We start from the raw sequence: 13922 nt of genomic DNA on the forward strand, positions 1-13922 counted from the left end.
TAGGCTTCCTGCTAAGATCTCATTTTCTTTAAAAGACTTGTGCAGCTTCTGAACCCGTTTAGGGCAGGATTTGCAGCGTGTGCTGGTCCATTAGAGGCACGGGTGATCATATTCTGGGGGATATCAGCGCGGGGATGCTCATCTGCAGAGAGCCGGGGATGAATGCGGATGAGGCTGCTGTTATCCGCTGCCCAGACACCTCACCCCGACACACACAGGGGGAGGTGAGCACAGGGCAGATTGCTACACCAGGGATTTGGGTTTGCAGCTGGTTTTTTTTATCCCAAAATTCACGGTTTGGGCAGCGCTTCAGCCGGATGCAATTAACCTCAGCGGCATCCCGCTGCTTGCTAAACCCACAAACCAATCCTGCTCCTCAGGTCCCCTCACAGATTTCCCTGGAAAAGCAACGGGTGTCTCCCAGAGAAGGGGAAAGGGCTGGCTCCATTCCAGGCACAGCCACTTTAAAAAAGAGAACAGCAGCAGCAGCCAATTTATTTTCTGCCTGGGTGGAGACCTCAGCCAGACCCTGCTGGATTTCTGTGCCATTTCCCCAGTGGTGTTGTTGGTGTTGGGAGGGGTGAGCAGACAGGACACATAGTGCTGGCATCCCTAAGTGGACACAAAACAATCAGCAAAGTTTCCTCAGTGCTCTGAGCTCCTCCAGCAATGAAGCACAGGGAGTATTTTCCACGCTGGAAGGAAAACTGCACTTCTGTCAGCTGCTAAGATAAACTGGCCCACCTTTCTCTACAAATAAAGCCATTTTTTATGGAAAAGGCACCAAAGTGCCAGCCCTGGGCACGGAAGTGTAACTCAGATGCCCAGACCTGTGAGCTGCAGCTGGTCCATGGCCAGCTCTCACTCAGCCCAGCTCTCACACAAATTGTTCAGTGCGTTCCACCTCTGTGGATGGAACTTGCAGTCCAGCCCAGCAGCTGCAATTTAAAGGTTAGAGGCAATGGCTGCACAGCCTTGGACACCATTGCATGGCCAGAGGATGGGATGCCATCACCCTCGTGATGATGGGAAATGGCAGGAACCGATGAGTGTTCCCTGTGGGAGTGCTGCCATTCCCACCCTGACACCACAGCCCCCTTGGAGAACCTTGTCTTTAGGAGTGACAGGGGTGGGATGGTGGGGATGGACAGAGATGAGAGATCTCTGAAGCCAGATCGTGGAATTTGGGGTTCCTTGTGAAGGGTGCAGGGCCCTGCTGGGAGCTGCCAGCCACAGCTCAGAGCAGGACTGAGAGAAGTAAAGAGAGAGAAGGCAAGAATGTGGTAAAGAGAAAATGAAAGAGCGAGGTTCCCTTTACAATACCATAAATCTTCTTCTATGCTGAATATTCTAATTCTCACCAACCAATCTAGTACAAGATACAAATCCTACAGCATTTCCATACAGCCTATAAGAATCACTACATTACCATCCTGTGTTACATTTTAAACCCTAAAAACTCCTCTTTGGGCCCCTTGTGCCAAGCTGTGGGGTCTGCTCTGACCCTTGGGCCTGTCTGCAAGCAGAGGGTGTTGTTCCATCAAAAGGGGATCACCTTCAGCAGCCACACCATTGTTTTCCAGTTGTTCAGTAACTGAGGGATCTCAAAGCTTGCTTTCATTTCAATCTCACTTATAGTTTCCATATTCTCAAAATCTTTTGCCAGGCAATGATATTGATAAGGCTTTCCTGTTTCATCTTCCCCAACACTTGTCCTTCTCCCTCAGACCTCTCCAGAGCTGCCTGCAAGCCCAGCTTACCAAAACCAACAACCCCACAAGCCCAAAGGGAGCAGCAGGCTCGCCCAAGCCTGGGGAACCAGGGGTTGCTTTACAGCTGGAGCTGCTGCAGCCTTTTTTTTTTTTGGTTTGCCAGCAAAGAAAATCAATGCCACCTCCCAAACCCAGCAGCCAAAATGCACATTAACCAAGGTGCACCACACTCCTGCTCGTGCTGGGGTGCTCGAGCACACGCCACACTGCACAGCAAGCAGCAGCTAGCAGGGGAAGTGGATCTAATTAGCCAGAACATGGACTGGAAACCTCCAAGTGGTTGTGTTTTCATACCACCAAATTAGGCTCATCAGGTTACCCGCTATGGGCAGGATGATTTTTATTTTTTTAAGTGTTCCTTAGAGGCAGATAAAAGGTAACAGAAATTATTTCAGCAGAGCGCTCCCGACTGCGCGGCTGGAAGGAGCTTTTGTCTCTTTTGGAGCTGAGTCAGGGGAAAAAGGAACCTCTGAGGCCCCTCTGCTGCTCCCCACAGCCCAAAGGGTCCTGGCAAGGGCTCAGCAGATCCTCAGCAGCTGCTCCAAATCCAGGAGCTGAGCCCCACCTGTGAACTCATCTCCCGCTTGGATTGAAATCCTGGGATTCCAGAAAGGTCCAAGTTCAGAGCAGCCAAAATGCAGAAATTAGAAATAAATTTTTTTAAGCGGAAATTAGATTAAAATCAATTTGAGGAAGAGGAACAAGAGAAAAGATCATCATCACAACAGCAGCACACAAAGCCACCCTCATGTCACTAGGATGCAATACTCTCCAAAGCCTCACACATGGTCGATATTCCGCTGGGAATCCCAAGTCCCAGTTCCTCCTCAAATCCACCCAATCCCATTTTCTGCCTGCCCACTCCTAGCAGAAGAACAGATATGAACACAGGTAGTTCTCTTTTCAACACTGAATATCCCTGTTTTCCCTTATCAGGAAGGCACTGGCATCAATTAGAAGACAAAGCCATTAGACACAATTTGTTTATTCAAATTAGCAACAAGCCTGTGTCACAACCCCGGGCTCCCCAGGGCCCTCATCTCAGACAGCGTTTGGGGCAGTTTGAGCCAAAATTGACTGAGCCTCCCACAGCCCCTGGTGGCTCCCAAAGGCTCTGGCTTGGCTTGTTCAGCATTCTGAGGGCAGTTCCCCGGCCCTGGGTTGCTCCCTGGTTTCACTGTGTGTCCCCATCCCAGCCTGATGCAGGAATTTGCCTTCCCTAAGGATTCACCTCACCTGACTGAGCTTTTAGCCCCCTCAGAGCTGAGCAGAGTTTAAGGACTCGGCCTGCTGAGGAGTTCCACTAGCCAGGGCTGCTTTGATGCCCACAGGGTGCCTGCACAGCTCAGCCATCAAATCCAGCCTGACTACAGAGACAGGGGAGCACTGAAATACCCCTGTCACAGATATCTTCCATGGAAAATCCTTTCCTTGGGATTCTTCCTCCTGAGAAGCTGGGAGGCCTCAGGAACAAAATGCAAACAATGGTTATCTGCTGCTGTGGAATGCAACAGGTGCATCTGGGATTGGTCTCATGTGGTTGTTTCTAATTAATGGCCAATCACAGCCCAGGTGGCTCAGACTCTCTGTCCGAGACAAAACCTTTGTTATCATTCTTTCCTATTCCATTCTTAGCCAGCCTTCTAATGAAATCCTTTCTTCTATTCTTTTAGTATAGTTTTAACATAATATATATCATAAAATAATAAATCAAGCCTTCTGAAACATGGAGTCAACATTCTCGTCTCTTCCCTCATCCCAAAAACCCTTGTGAGCACCGTCACATACCCCAGCACTTTGCAGAGGCTCTGGGTGAGGACCTGCAGTGCCCCTGAGCTCTGTGTGCTCATCAAGGGCTCTCACACATCACTGCACAGCAGCAGTGTCAGGCTCCCAGGGTTAATTGGCCCTCAGCATCTCCAGGGCTGCTTCCTCCTTTAATAGCCAATTAGACCTTATTAGCTGCGTTGTCATTTACATCCAGGCCTCCCAGCAGCAGTCCAGAAGCTACAAATTTGCCTCAGCAGCCCTTCAGGAGCCTGAGCTTTCACATCATGAGCTGCCCTGTCTGCTGCAGGGCACCTCTGCCAGCAGCTCCCCTGGCTCTGGAGGGTCACAGGAAGGTTTGGGTTTGTATTTGTGTTCCCCCAGACAAAGGAAGGAATCATGAACCTGACTCCATCTTCTCAGAAGGCTAATTTGTTATTTTATGATACTATATTGTATAAAAGAATATTAAACTAAACTATACTAAAGAATACAGAAAGGATACAGACAGAAGGCTAAAAAGATAATAATGAAAACTCGTGATTCTTTACAGAGTCCAAACACAGCTTGGCCCTGATTGGCCAAAGAGTCAAAACACACCAGAATCCAATGAAACAATCACCAGCTAATTTATTATTTTATGATACTCTATTATAGTAAAGACTGCTATACTAAACTATACTAAAGAATAGAGAAAGGATTCTTACAGAATGCTAGAAAGATAATAATGAAAACACATGACTCCTTCCAGAGCCCTGACACAGCTTGGCCCTGGTTGGCCAAAGAGTCAAAAGAACTCACACCAGAAAGCCAAAGAAAAATCACCTGTGGGTAAACAATGTCCAAACACATTCCAAAGCAGCAAAACACAGGAGAAGCAAATCAGGTAAGAATTGTTTCCCTTTTCTCTGAGGCTTCTCGGCTTCCCAGGAGAAAAATCCTGGGCAAAGGGATTTTTCCAGGGAATGTGAATGTGACAGTCTGGCCCATCAGGAAAAGTGTCTTCATGGGCTCCAGACATCTTCACAAACCCCTGCCAGCTCCCAGGCCGTGCTGACATCCTGCAGCTCACATCAGAGCTGGGTAATGGCCATTGATTTTACAAGTGTAATGAAGTTGTTGAGTCTCTGATTCAGCCATTAGTGAGTGTTCATTTTATTGACCCGCAGGGCCAGGGGGCTGAGGAGCTTTGGATTTTCCCTTTGAGAGAGCAACCTTGCTAATGAGAGGAGAGTGCTGCCCTCCTCATCCTCTCCCATCACAACACCAGGCACACACTCCCAGGTCCACAGAAAGTTTCATAACCCTCCTGCAGCCTCTGGACCAGCTGGAAATCCATTTTATTCCATTCTATTCCATCCTATTCTATTGCATTTCATCCCATTCCATCCCATTTCATGCCATCCTATTCCATTTCATCTTATACCATCCCATCCTATTTTCCCTTCCATTCCATCCTATTCCATCCTATCCTATTCTCCATTCCATTCCATCTTATTCCATCCCAATTCCACTGATAATCACAGGAATTCAAACACAGTGAAGACACATTTTTGTGTTTGCAATTTAACATTTGTTTCCAGTCACAAAAAACTTAATTAACGTTGTAATTGGATTCTCAGTAATGACCAAATATTTGGGCTTACAAGGATCCTAGAAAATACACCAAATTATTCTGCGTGCAACATAAGGAATATGAGAGGAAGGAATGTGAGAATAAAGAATGAAGGCACAAGGACAGTACAGTAAAAGTAAAGGAGTTCCCTGCATTACAGGACCAGATTTTGTCACAACTTTGCCAGTGTTTGGATGGATGGATGTAAATCAGGATTATTTATTGCGCTACCTAGATAAATAGATATGACATACCCAAGTAGATAGATGACTGATAAGATTTCTGCAGCCATCCCAGAAGAAAGGATTTAAAGGATGCAAGGGGACAAGTCCAGGTGGTCCAAATTCCAGCTCGAATTCCCTGATTTTCATGGGAATTTTCATGCCCCTGTCCCAGTTTCCTCACTCATGCTGGACAAGAGCACAGCCTGAGGCCACACAGCTTTTGGCAGCACCATCAGAAGGCTTTGAGTTTGAAAATCAAGAAGAAAAAAGGAAGAAAACAGAAGAAAAAATGTCTGAGAGGCTGAACTAGAGAGGACTCTGGAGGGGGAGACTCAAAGGCACATCACAGATAAAATCTTCCCAGGATATGGAAGCTCCTGGTGGAGCCTCAGCAAGATTGTGCTCAAGGCTCTGTGTCTGACAGAAAAAAAGCAAAGCACCCAAAACTGTGAAAATGCTTAAATTAAGAAGGGAGAGCAATAAAATGCTGGAGAGAATTGAGTATTAACATCTCCAGAGACGCTGAATGAACACAGGCTGCTCTTCCTAGAAACTAAAGCTGAGGTAGGAGAGATGGGGAGAGCAAGATAATCCCACCATAAAGCACAGGACAGAATCATTTAGAGATGGAGGAGATATTTAGGGATGGCATTAAAAAGCAGAAATGAGCGTTCAGCAGTGGGAATGGGAGAGGGCTGCTCTCATGTGACAAAACCCAAACAGGTTTACATGAATTCTGCTCCCACTAAAGCAGGGGATGGTTCCAAGCTGAATTTTCCAGCTCCCAACCCTTTCCCAGCCCTGATCCTGCTGGTTTCACTCTCTGTCACTGCTGCCACAATTTCCCTCTGCTTGCTGCTAACAGCCCAGGCAGATTTCCACACTTCCCAGGCCTTCCTTGATGGACACTGCACCAGGCTGGGGCTGGGAGATAGAGGTGCTAATTTGAGAGCTTGCTACAGGCAATTCCTTTCATTTTCTCTGTGCCTCTGCCTCATATCTGGATTGTAGGAACAAATGTTACTGTCAAAGCAAAAGTCCATCCAATAATTCCTGCTAATAGCCTCCCAGCCCTGGGCTACTCTCAGGTTAGGAAACTTCTGAAACTGATGTTGTTTATATATTTAATAACTCCTCAGTGCTTTTCTCTTCCCTGTGCTCAGACAGTTTCCCCTTAAATCTGTGAAAACTTTCTGTACCAACCACATGCTCTGAGAGCTCAACACATCAATCACTTGTTGCAAAAAACCACCTGATCCTCCCCACCTCCATTTTACTGGAGTTGCCTTCCAGGAAACTCTCCAGCACCTCTCAAAATATGTAATTCTAGGCAGGAAGGGACATCCTGAGCATCACTAAAAACCCAAAACCAGGTTCCCTGGGTGTGCTTGTACAGGTGTCCTGTGCAGACAAACATTCCCTGGAATGCCGTGCAGTACAGGGAGATGCATCCAGCCCTGTCTGGGGTCTGCAGAGACATCACAGAATCACAGAATGACCAGGTTGGAAGAGACTTCCAAGACCATCGAGTCCAACCCAGCCCCAGCCCCTCACCCAAACCCTGGCACCCAGTGCCACATCCAGGCTTTGTTAAACACACCCAGGGATGGGGACTCCACCATCTCCCTGGGCAGAACATTCCAGAACTTTATCACCTTTCTGTAAAACACTTTTCCCTGCTATCCAACCTGTATTTCCCTTGGCACAGCTCGAGGCTGTGTGCTCTGGTTGTGTCAGTGCTGCTGCAGACAGAGCCCAGCCCCAGCTGAGCACAGGCACCTTTCAGGAGCTGTGAGAGTGATGGGGACACCCCTGAGTCTCCTTTTCTCCAGGCTGAGCACCCCCAGCTCCCTCAGGGGTTCCTCTCAGGGTTTGTGTTCCCAGCCCCTCTGGATGTGCTCAGTGTCCCAAGGTCCTGCCCAGGCTGAGGGCCCAGAGCTGGGCACAGCACTCCAGGTGTGTCCTCACCACTGAGCTCAGTGGGGCCCAGGAAACACAAATATTGCTCCTCACACGTGCAGAGCAGCTCAGGTGCCCCCCATCCATCCATCTCAGCCCCGTGGACAGCCCCCATCACCCAGGGGTGTCTGCAGGCTCAACCAGGCTGAGTCTCCTTTTCTGAGTCTCCTTTTCTCCAGGCTGAGCACCCCCAGCTCCCTCAGGGTTCCTCTCAGGGTTTGTGTTCCAAACCCATCTCCAGCCTTTTTGCCCCCTCTGGACACATTCAAGGATCTCAACACCCTTCCCAAACTGAGAAGCCAGAGCTGGGCAGACTCTGAGGAATCAAACACTGAGGAATCGGACACTGAGGAATCGGACACTGAGGAATTCTTTTCTGCTCTCACGCCTGGCTCTGGATTGGGTTATCGGCACAGAAAACGTAATTTGTTTGCTGGTATCAAAATGCCGCCGCTCACCTGAGGGATTAACACCGTGACAAAATCATTAGGAGCCTGAGGGAATGCTGGAGGCCTTCTGAGTTCATGGAAAATTCATTCCTCAGCCTAATGAATGGCTTTTTCCAACCAAGTGCCACAGCAGCCCCCAGTGCTGTTTCTCAGTTCCCACCAGACCAAGCAGACACACACTCCTGGCTCGATCCTGGAGCACCTAAAGGGGCAAACAGCACCTCCTAACCACAAAAAGGGCGCTGGGAACAAATCCCAGCACCACAGCTCAGCCCCAGCCTGCTGGAACCCAGGGAATATTCCTCCGCCTGTGCTGAGATGTCCTGACCCCCAGGAGAACACTGCTTTTAACCTTCATCCATGGAAAGAGCTGCCAAGGCTTTGGGACGAACTGGAATCTATGAGTGTGTGAAATAGACAGTGGTGGAGTTTATCACAGGGTGAACAACTTAGAGTTTGGGGGTTTTAGTAGGGAGGTGCAGAACTTCTAATAAGAGAAAATAAACAATAACCTGAAGACTAAAAAACCAAGAGTCCCTAGCACAGAACTTTTAGGGGTCTCCCCATCAGGGGAACACACGAGAAAGGTTTGAACAGGGAACAGGGAACGTGTCGCAGTGCCACAGGAGGGGCAAAGATATCTAGATCAATAGACATGACACATACAAGTAGATAAATGACTGATAACATTCTTGCAGCCATCCCAGAAGGATTTAAAGGATGCCAGGAGACAAGCCCAGCTGGTCCAAACGCCAGCTCAAATTCCTTGAGCACCTTCCCTGTGCTGCCTCCCTGCCAGAGCCCCCATGTCACACACTCTGTCTGCTCCTGCTTGTTTCCTCATCCTGCCACCAAGGTGACACCACCAAACAGCTCCCTCCCAAACAGCCAGCCTGGGATTTGCATTTCTGCATTTCAATTTGAGCTCGTTCTCGTGGTTCTGATGAACTTCTGGAAGATCTCCTTGCGCGCAGTGATGGAGCACGCTCCCCCTCTCTGCTGACATCCACGGGGATGTATTTTTAGCCTTGATCCCTGCATTAGGGAAAAGTCACCCCCTTAAAAGAGCAGTTTTATTGCCAAGCTATATTAGCACAATGAGGGAAAATCGCTCCTAATTTTTATAAATTATCTCATCATCTGCGACTAATTAGCAGCCGTGGAAAGATGGGGGGGAAAAAAAAAAAAGAAATAAATCTCTCCTGAGCTCGGAGGTGTTCGGAGCTCAGAGATCCCTGCTGGTCAAGGATTCCATGGGAATCCTCTCCCACGGCACAGGTGAGGAGCTTGTCCAGCACCACGGGGTAATCAGGGTTGAAAGAACCTCTGGAGATCATCAGCACAGTGAGGAATAGTTGTGCCGCAGCTTAGCTGGAAACTTTATTAAAATCCAATCTAATCAAGCTGTTGTGAGTCTCCATTCTCCTTACCCTTGCTCCTGGGCTCTTGTGCCTCCGTAAATGTGTCTATAAAAGTAAAATGAGCAAGCAGCCAACGGCTAAGCGGCACTTAATCAGAAGAAAATGTATACCCTGGTGGATAGCAAACTGCTATTAGGCTGGGGAGGGGGGAGACAGCAGGAAATAATAAGCTATAAATGGACAACCAAATAAATCTCCTGCCGCACCAAGTGAGAGCACATCTGGTTAGATGCCACCTCCAATGAGTTGTGAGCAAAATATTTATTTGCCGCCGAGCACCTGGCAGAGGGAGAGGGAAAGGAGCTGCTTTCCCTGCTGGAAAATCCTACCTGGAATCATCTGGCCCTCAGGGCATCACTGGCCAGGCTGGGGCACTGCCCACAGCTTGTTCTGCTCCAGAAACAAGGGGGGGGGGAGTGTAAAAATCCAGCTCTTCTCCAACAGCAGGGAAATGTAAAAATCTAATTCTTCTCTCTCTCCTCCATCTCCACCACGAGCCCCAGTCAGGCAAAAGACTCCAAAGCTTTAAATACCACAGGACTTTTACACCTCTGATCCCTGAGAGTGCCTTAATTTAATATAGAGCACTTCAGCATTAGGAGAAAATGGGATTTGGGACTTGGAAGGGCCCGAGGGAAAAGCTCCTTGGAGAGGGGCGTCACTGCAAAGGGGATTATCACCATAATCACCAGATTAGTTGAATAATCCCAGCCCAGAAGAGAGGTTTTGTTGTCTGCAAGATGCTCAGCACCCTCCTGCTTTCACAGAACTGCAGTGCAGCGTGGGGTCAGAGCAAATTTGAGGAATAATGGAGGGGGGAATCAGCCCAGGCTGTGCCTCAGAGTGCGCCCAAATCCATCAGGGTGACACTGACATCCCCATCTCCCAAACCCTGACAACACAGCACATAAAAATTGACTTTTCACCCCCCTACAACCCCTCTCTGCTTCATTTCTCACTCTTTAACGCAACCACGGAGCTCAATCCTCCTAAAAAATGCAAAACCCCCCCCCCCAAGAAAGTCATCCCTTCCAAATGAAAGGACAACGTGCCAGGGAAAATAAACTAAACCAAAATAAAATAAACCTCCCCTCCTAATCACCCAGCCTGGCTCTTCTAAGGAAGTTCTTGCACAGTTGAATTGCACAAAGTAAACAAATAATTACCAGCTATTTTCTTCAATAGGTCAGAAAGCAGATTAGCAAGCTGAGACTGAAATCCAAAGCATGAGTGTGGCGTGCCCAGGATTACAAAAAGCAGAAAAAACCCAGCCAGAACCCTGTAAAACAACCACAGCTCTCACTGCAACAAGAAATCCACCTGCTCAGGTGTCGATACCTGCCTGGAAAAAGACCTAAACCCAGCGTTAATATTTGACATTTCTGGATTCTCAGCTTTTTAACAGAATCTGTTTTGATTTAGTAGCCAGGGATTGGTTTTCTGAGAAGGGGAAGGCAGAATTTGGTGCTTCTCCTGGAAATGTTAAATCCAGAGCACCTCAAAAGCCAGAAAATCCAGGGCTGAGCTCTGCTGCCAGAACCAGAAGGGAGAAAGAGGTGAGAGGGATGCAAGCAGCAATGTCTGTGTTCAATCCCTCTGTATTTTTCCCTTTTTGTAACTGACAGCAAAATCCACTCTCCTGGAGCCCACTGTGGAGCAAGCAGCAATGCCTGCATTCAATCCCACTTTATTTTCCCCTTTTTTGTAACTGAAAGCAAAATCCTGGAGCCCACTGTGGAATGGGGGAGGATGGAGCTGCTGGGGTGAGAACTTTAGGTCAAGGAGGTTACAACACTTCTTGCCCAAAGCTGCTTTAATTCAGCTCTGGCAGAGAAATCCATGAAAGCAGCAGGGCAGGGATGATATTCCAGGAGCAGGGGAGCTTTTGTCCTGACCCTGCACGCAGAGCAGGTGAGGATGCCCTTCCCCACTGCTGTGCACACATCATTCTGCTTTTCCTCCCCCAAAAAAAGCCCCAATATCACCAAGCAGGCACCAGGGACCTGTTGCAGCTCCCTGCAGGTGCTGGCTCGGGCAGAGCTCACAGCCAGTGCTGCCTTTTCAAGCACGGATAATCCTGGATGCTTTCCAGATGGGGAAGGTGGGGAAGGAGCAGAGAACAGAGCCAGGACATTTAAAACAAAATATATTCAGCAAATGACTGGGTTTCAGAAAGGTTTTAGTCACACAGATGCTCTTTTTTCTTTTTTTTTTTTTCCTATTATTTTTGCATTTCTCCTGGCATTGTGCTGTTATTTAATTCTCTTTTTTTTTATTTTTGTTCTCACTTCACCTTCCAGTGCTAGAAGCCATCCATGCTTCATGCTGAATGTGGCTGATTTTAGCAGCAGGAGAGGAAATTCTCAGAGCCAGTGTTCTTCAAACCAAGGCACCAAATGGTTTCGAGGTTAATTGATTCTCCAAGCATGAGGACACATCTTCCAACAGCATGTTCAGTGGCATGAACTGCTACTCTGAAACTCTCCGTGCTGCCAGCTAATGCCCGAAAATGCTTCTCATTTCCTCACAATGAAATCTGACAGCCCCAGGACAACAAACAGCCACGGTTTGTCATTCACAAAGGGCAGCAAGCAGGAGATTCACAAAATTCATCAAACCCCAGGATGGGTTGGGTTGGAAAAGAAGTTGAAATCATCTCCCTGCCATGGGCAGGGGCACCTTCCACCAGCCCAGGGTGATCCAACATGGCCTGGGACACTTCCAGGGGCAGCCAGAGCTGCTCTGGGAATTCTATGGCAATGAGGAGAAGCAAAGGCTTCTCCTAAAAAAAGAGAATAAAATAACAGCATAATGCCAGAAGAAATGTAAATAAAGGGAAAAAAAAAAAAAAAGAAAAAAGAGCATCTGTGTGGCTAAAACCTTTCTGGAAAGCAGTCATTTGCTGAATATATTTTGTTTTAAATGTCCTGGCTCTGTTCTGTGCTCCTCCCCAGGGTGCTCCAGCCTGGCCTGGGACATTCCAGGGGCAGCCAGAGCTGCTCTGGGGATTCTGTGGGAATGAGGAGAAGCAAAGGCAGCAGAGATTCCAGATTTTCAGCTCAGTCCGGAAAGATCCCACAACCTCAAGGTGACTTGGGCTGTGAACACCTTCACTACACGCCTTTATTCTCCAGAGCTCTCCGATCCATCACCAGCAAAAAGCCTCATCGGTCTGTGGGTCCTTTACACTTTTTACTCCAGGGAAATCTGTGTCGGTGTCCGGCTCAGGATGAGCTGCAGGCACCCCAAATCCCTCCTCATATTCCTGATTTATCCCACCCAGCCTCTTCCATCCACAGCTTTGCCAGCAGTGCTTGCAGGGCTGGAGGAACTGAGGGCACAAACACAAAACAGGGGATGGAGGGAGCCCAAAACCTTTTCCTGCCCAACAACAACCCAAGCTGCCTGCAAATAAAACTCCAGAGCTCATCAAGCAGCTCTGACCACTGAGGGTGCTTAATAAAGATTACTTTTCTCCAGCTCCACTTGCCTGAGGCATCATTTGCTCCTAATGAGATGCTCCATGGGATTTAAAAGCAGGAGGGAAGAGCAGGGTTTCAACCACAGCGCAGGAAAAGGAGATTTCTTCTCCAAAATCTGAGTTGAGCACCTCAGAACCATCTCCTGCCATGCTGAGGCTCCTCAGCTGTGCCAAGCTCGCAAAATTTGGTCATGATTGAGACTTGGAGATTTGGGCAAAGCAGCCTCACCTGGCCCTAAAAACTCATCTGGGGCTCATGAGGCATCTGGGGTGAAAGGTATTTCTTTGCCAACTCCATTGTTTGTTGTTTTATCTTCTGTGGTCATTAAGATCAGGGGATTTCTGAGCATGGCTGGAATGAGAAAGTTCTTCTTGTCACTGTATCAGGGTCCCCAGTGAAACAAGAATGCCAAAAAGCTCTGTGTGATATTCTGGTGGGTATTTTATCCACTGAAAGGAGTAGAAATAGAAAGGATGATAAATACTAAAAGTATTAATTATATAAATTAATATATATAATATATAAATAATATACATATAATATATATAATGTTATAGATAAAATATAAAATATAAAATAAATATATTATATATTATATATATTATAAAATAAATACTAAAAGTATTTATTAAGTTCTCTTCAGTGTGAGGGATGAGGGAAAATAAAGTCCTGAAGTGCCAAAGCCAAAGGGCAGAATGGATTTGCTGCTGGAAAATGGGAATATGGATGAGTGGGGGCAGCTGAGCAGGACCAGAAAACCTCTCTGAGCACAAATTCACCCCAAAGATCCTGTCAGGTGCTGCAAAGGAGAGGCTGGAATGTAAAATGAGTTATTATTGTTATAATATAATGAGTTATTATTTCAGATCACACAAGGTCTAAGAGAGATCAGGACAAGGTTTGAGAGAGATCAGGACAAGGTTTGAGATCAGGACAAGGTTTGAGAGAGATCAGGACAAAGTTTGAGAGAGATCAGGACAAAGTTTGAGAGAGATCAGGACAAGGTTTGAGAGAGATCAGGACAAGGTTTGAGATCAGGACAAGGTTTGAGATCAGGACAAGGTTTGAGAGAGATCAGGACACGGTTTGAGAGAGATCAGGACAAGGTTTGAGAGAGATCAGGACAAGGTTTGAGAGAGATCACACAAGGTTTGAGCTCCCATGGGATGAGCCTCAGGCTGGATCTCAGGAATTCCTCCTCCCTGCACCTTTTCCACAGGAATCACTGCAGAG

General features: G+C 47.5%; 1 protein-coding gene across 1 annotated transcript in view; it reads right to left on the reverse strand.

The window, feature by feature from the left end:
* Positions 1-13922, reverse strand: part of GRIK4 (glutamate ionotropic receptor kainate type subunit 4) — a 135379-nt gene that overhangs the window by 107900 nt on the left and 13557 nt on the right. The window lies entirely within an intron of this gene.

The sequence above is a fragment of the Ammospiza caudacuta genome, chromosome 23, assembly GCF_027887145.1.
Source record: "Ammospiza caudacuta isolate bAmmCau1 chromosome 23, bAmmCau1.pri, whole genome shotgun sequence".
In the NCBI taxonomy this organism is placed as follows: domain Eukaryota; kingdom Metazoa; phylum Chordata; class Aves; order Passeriformes; family Passerellidae; genus Ammospiza; species Ammospiza caudacuta.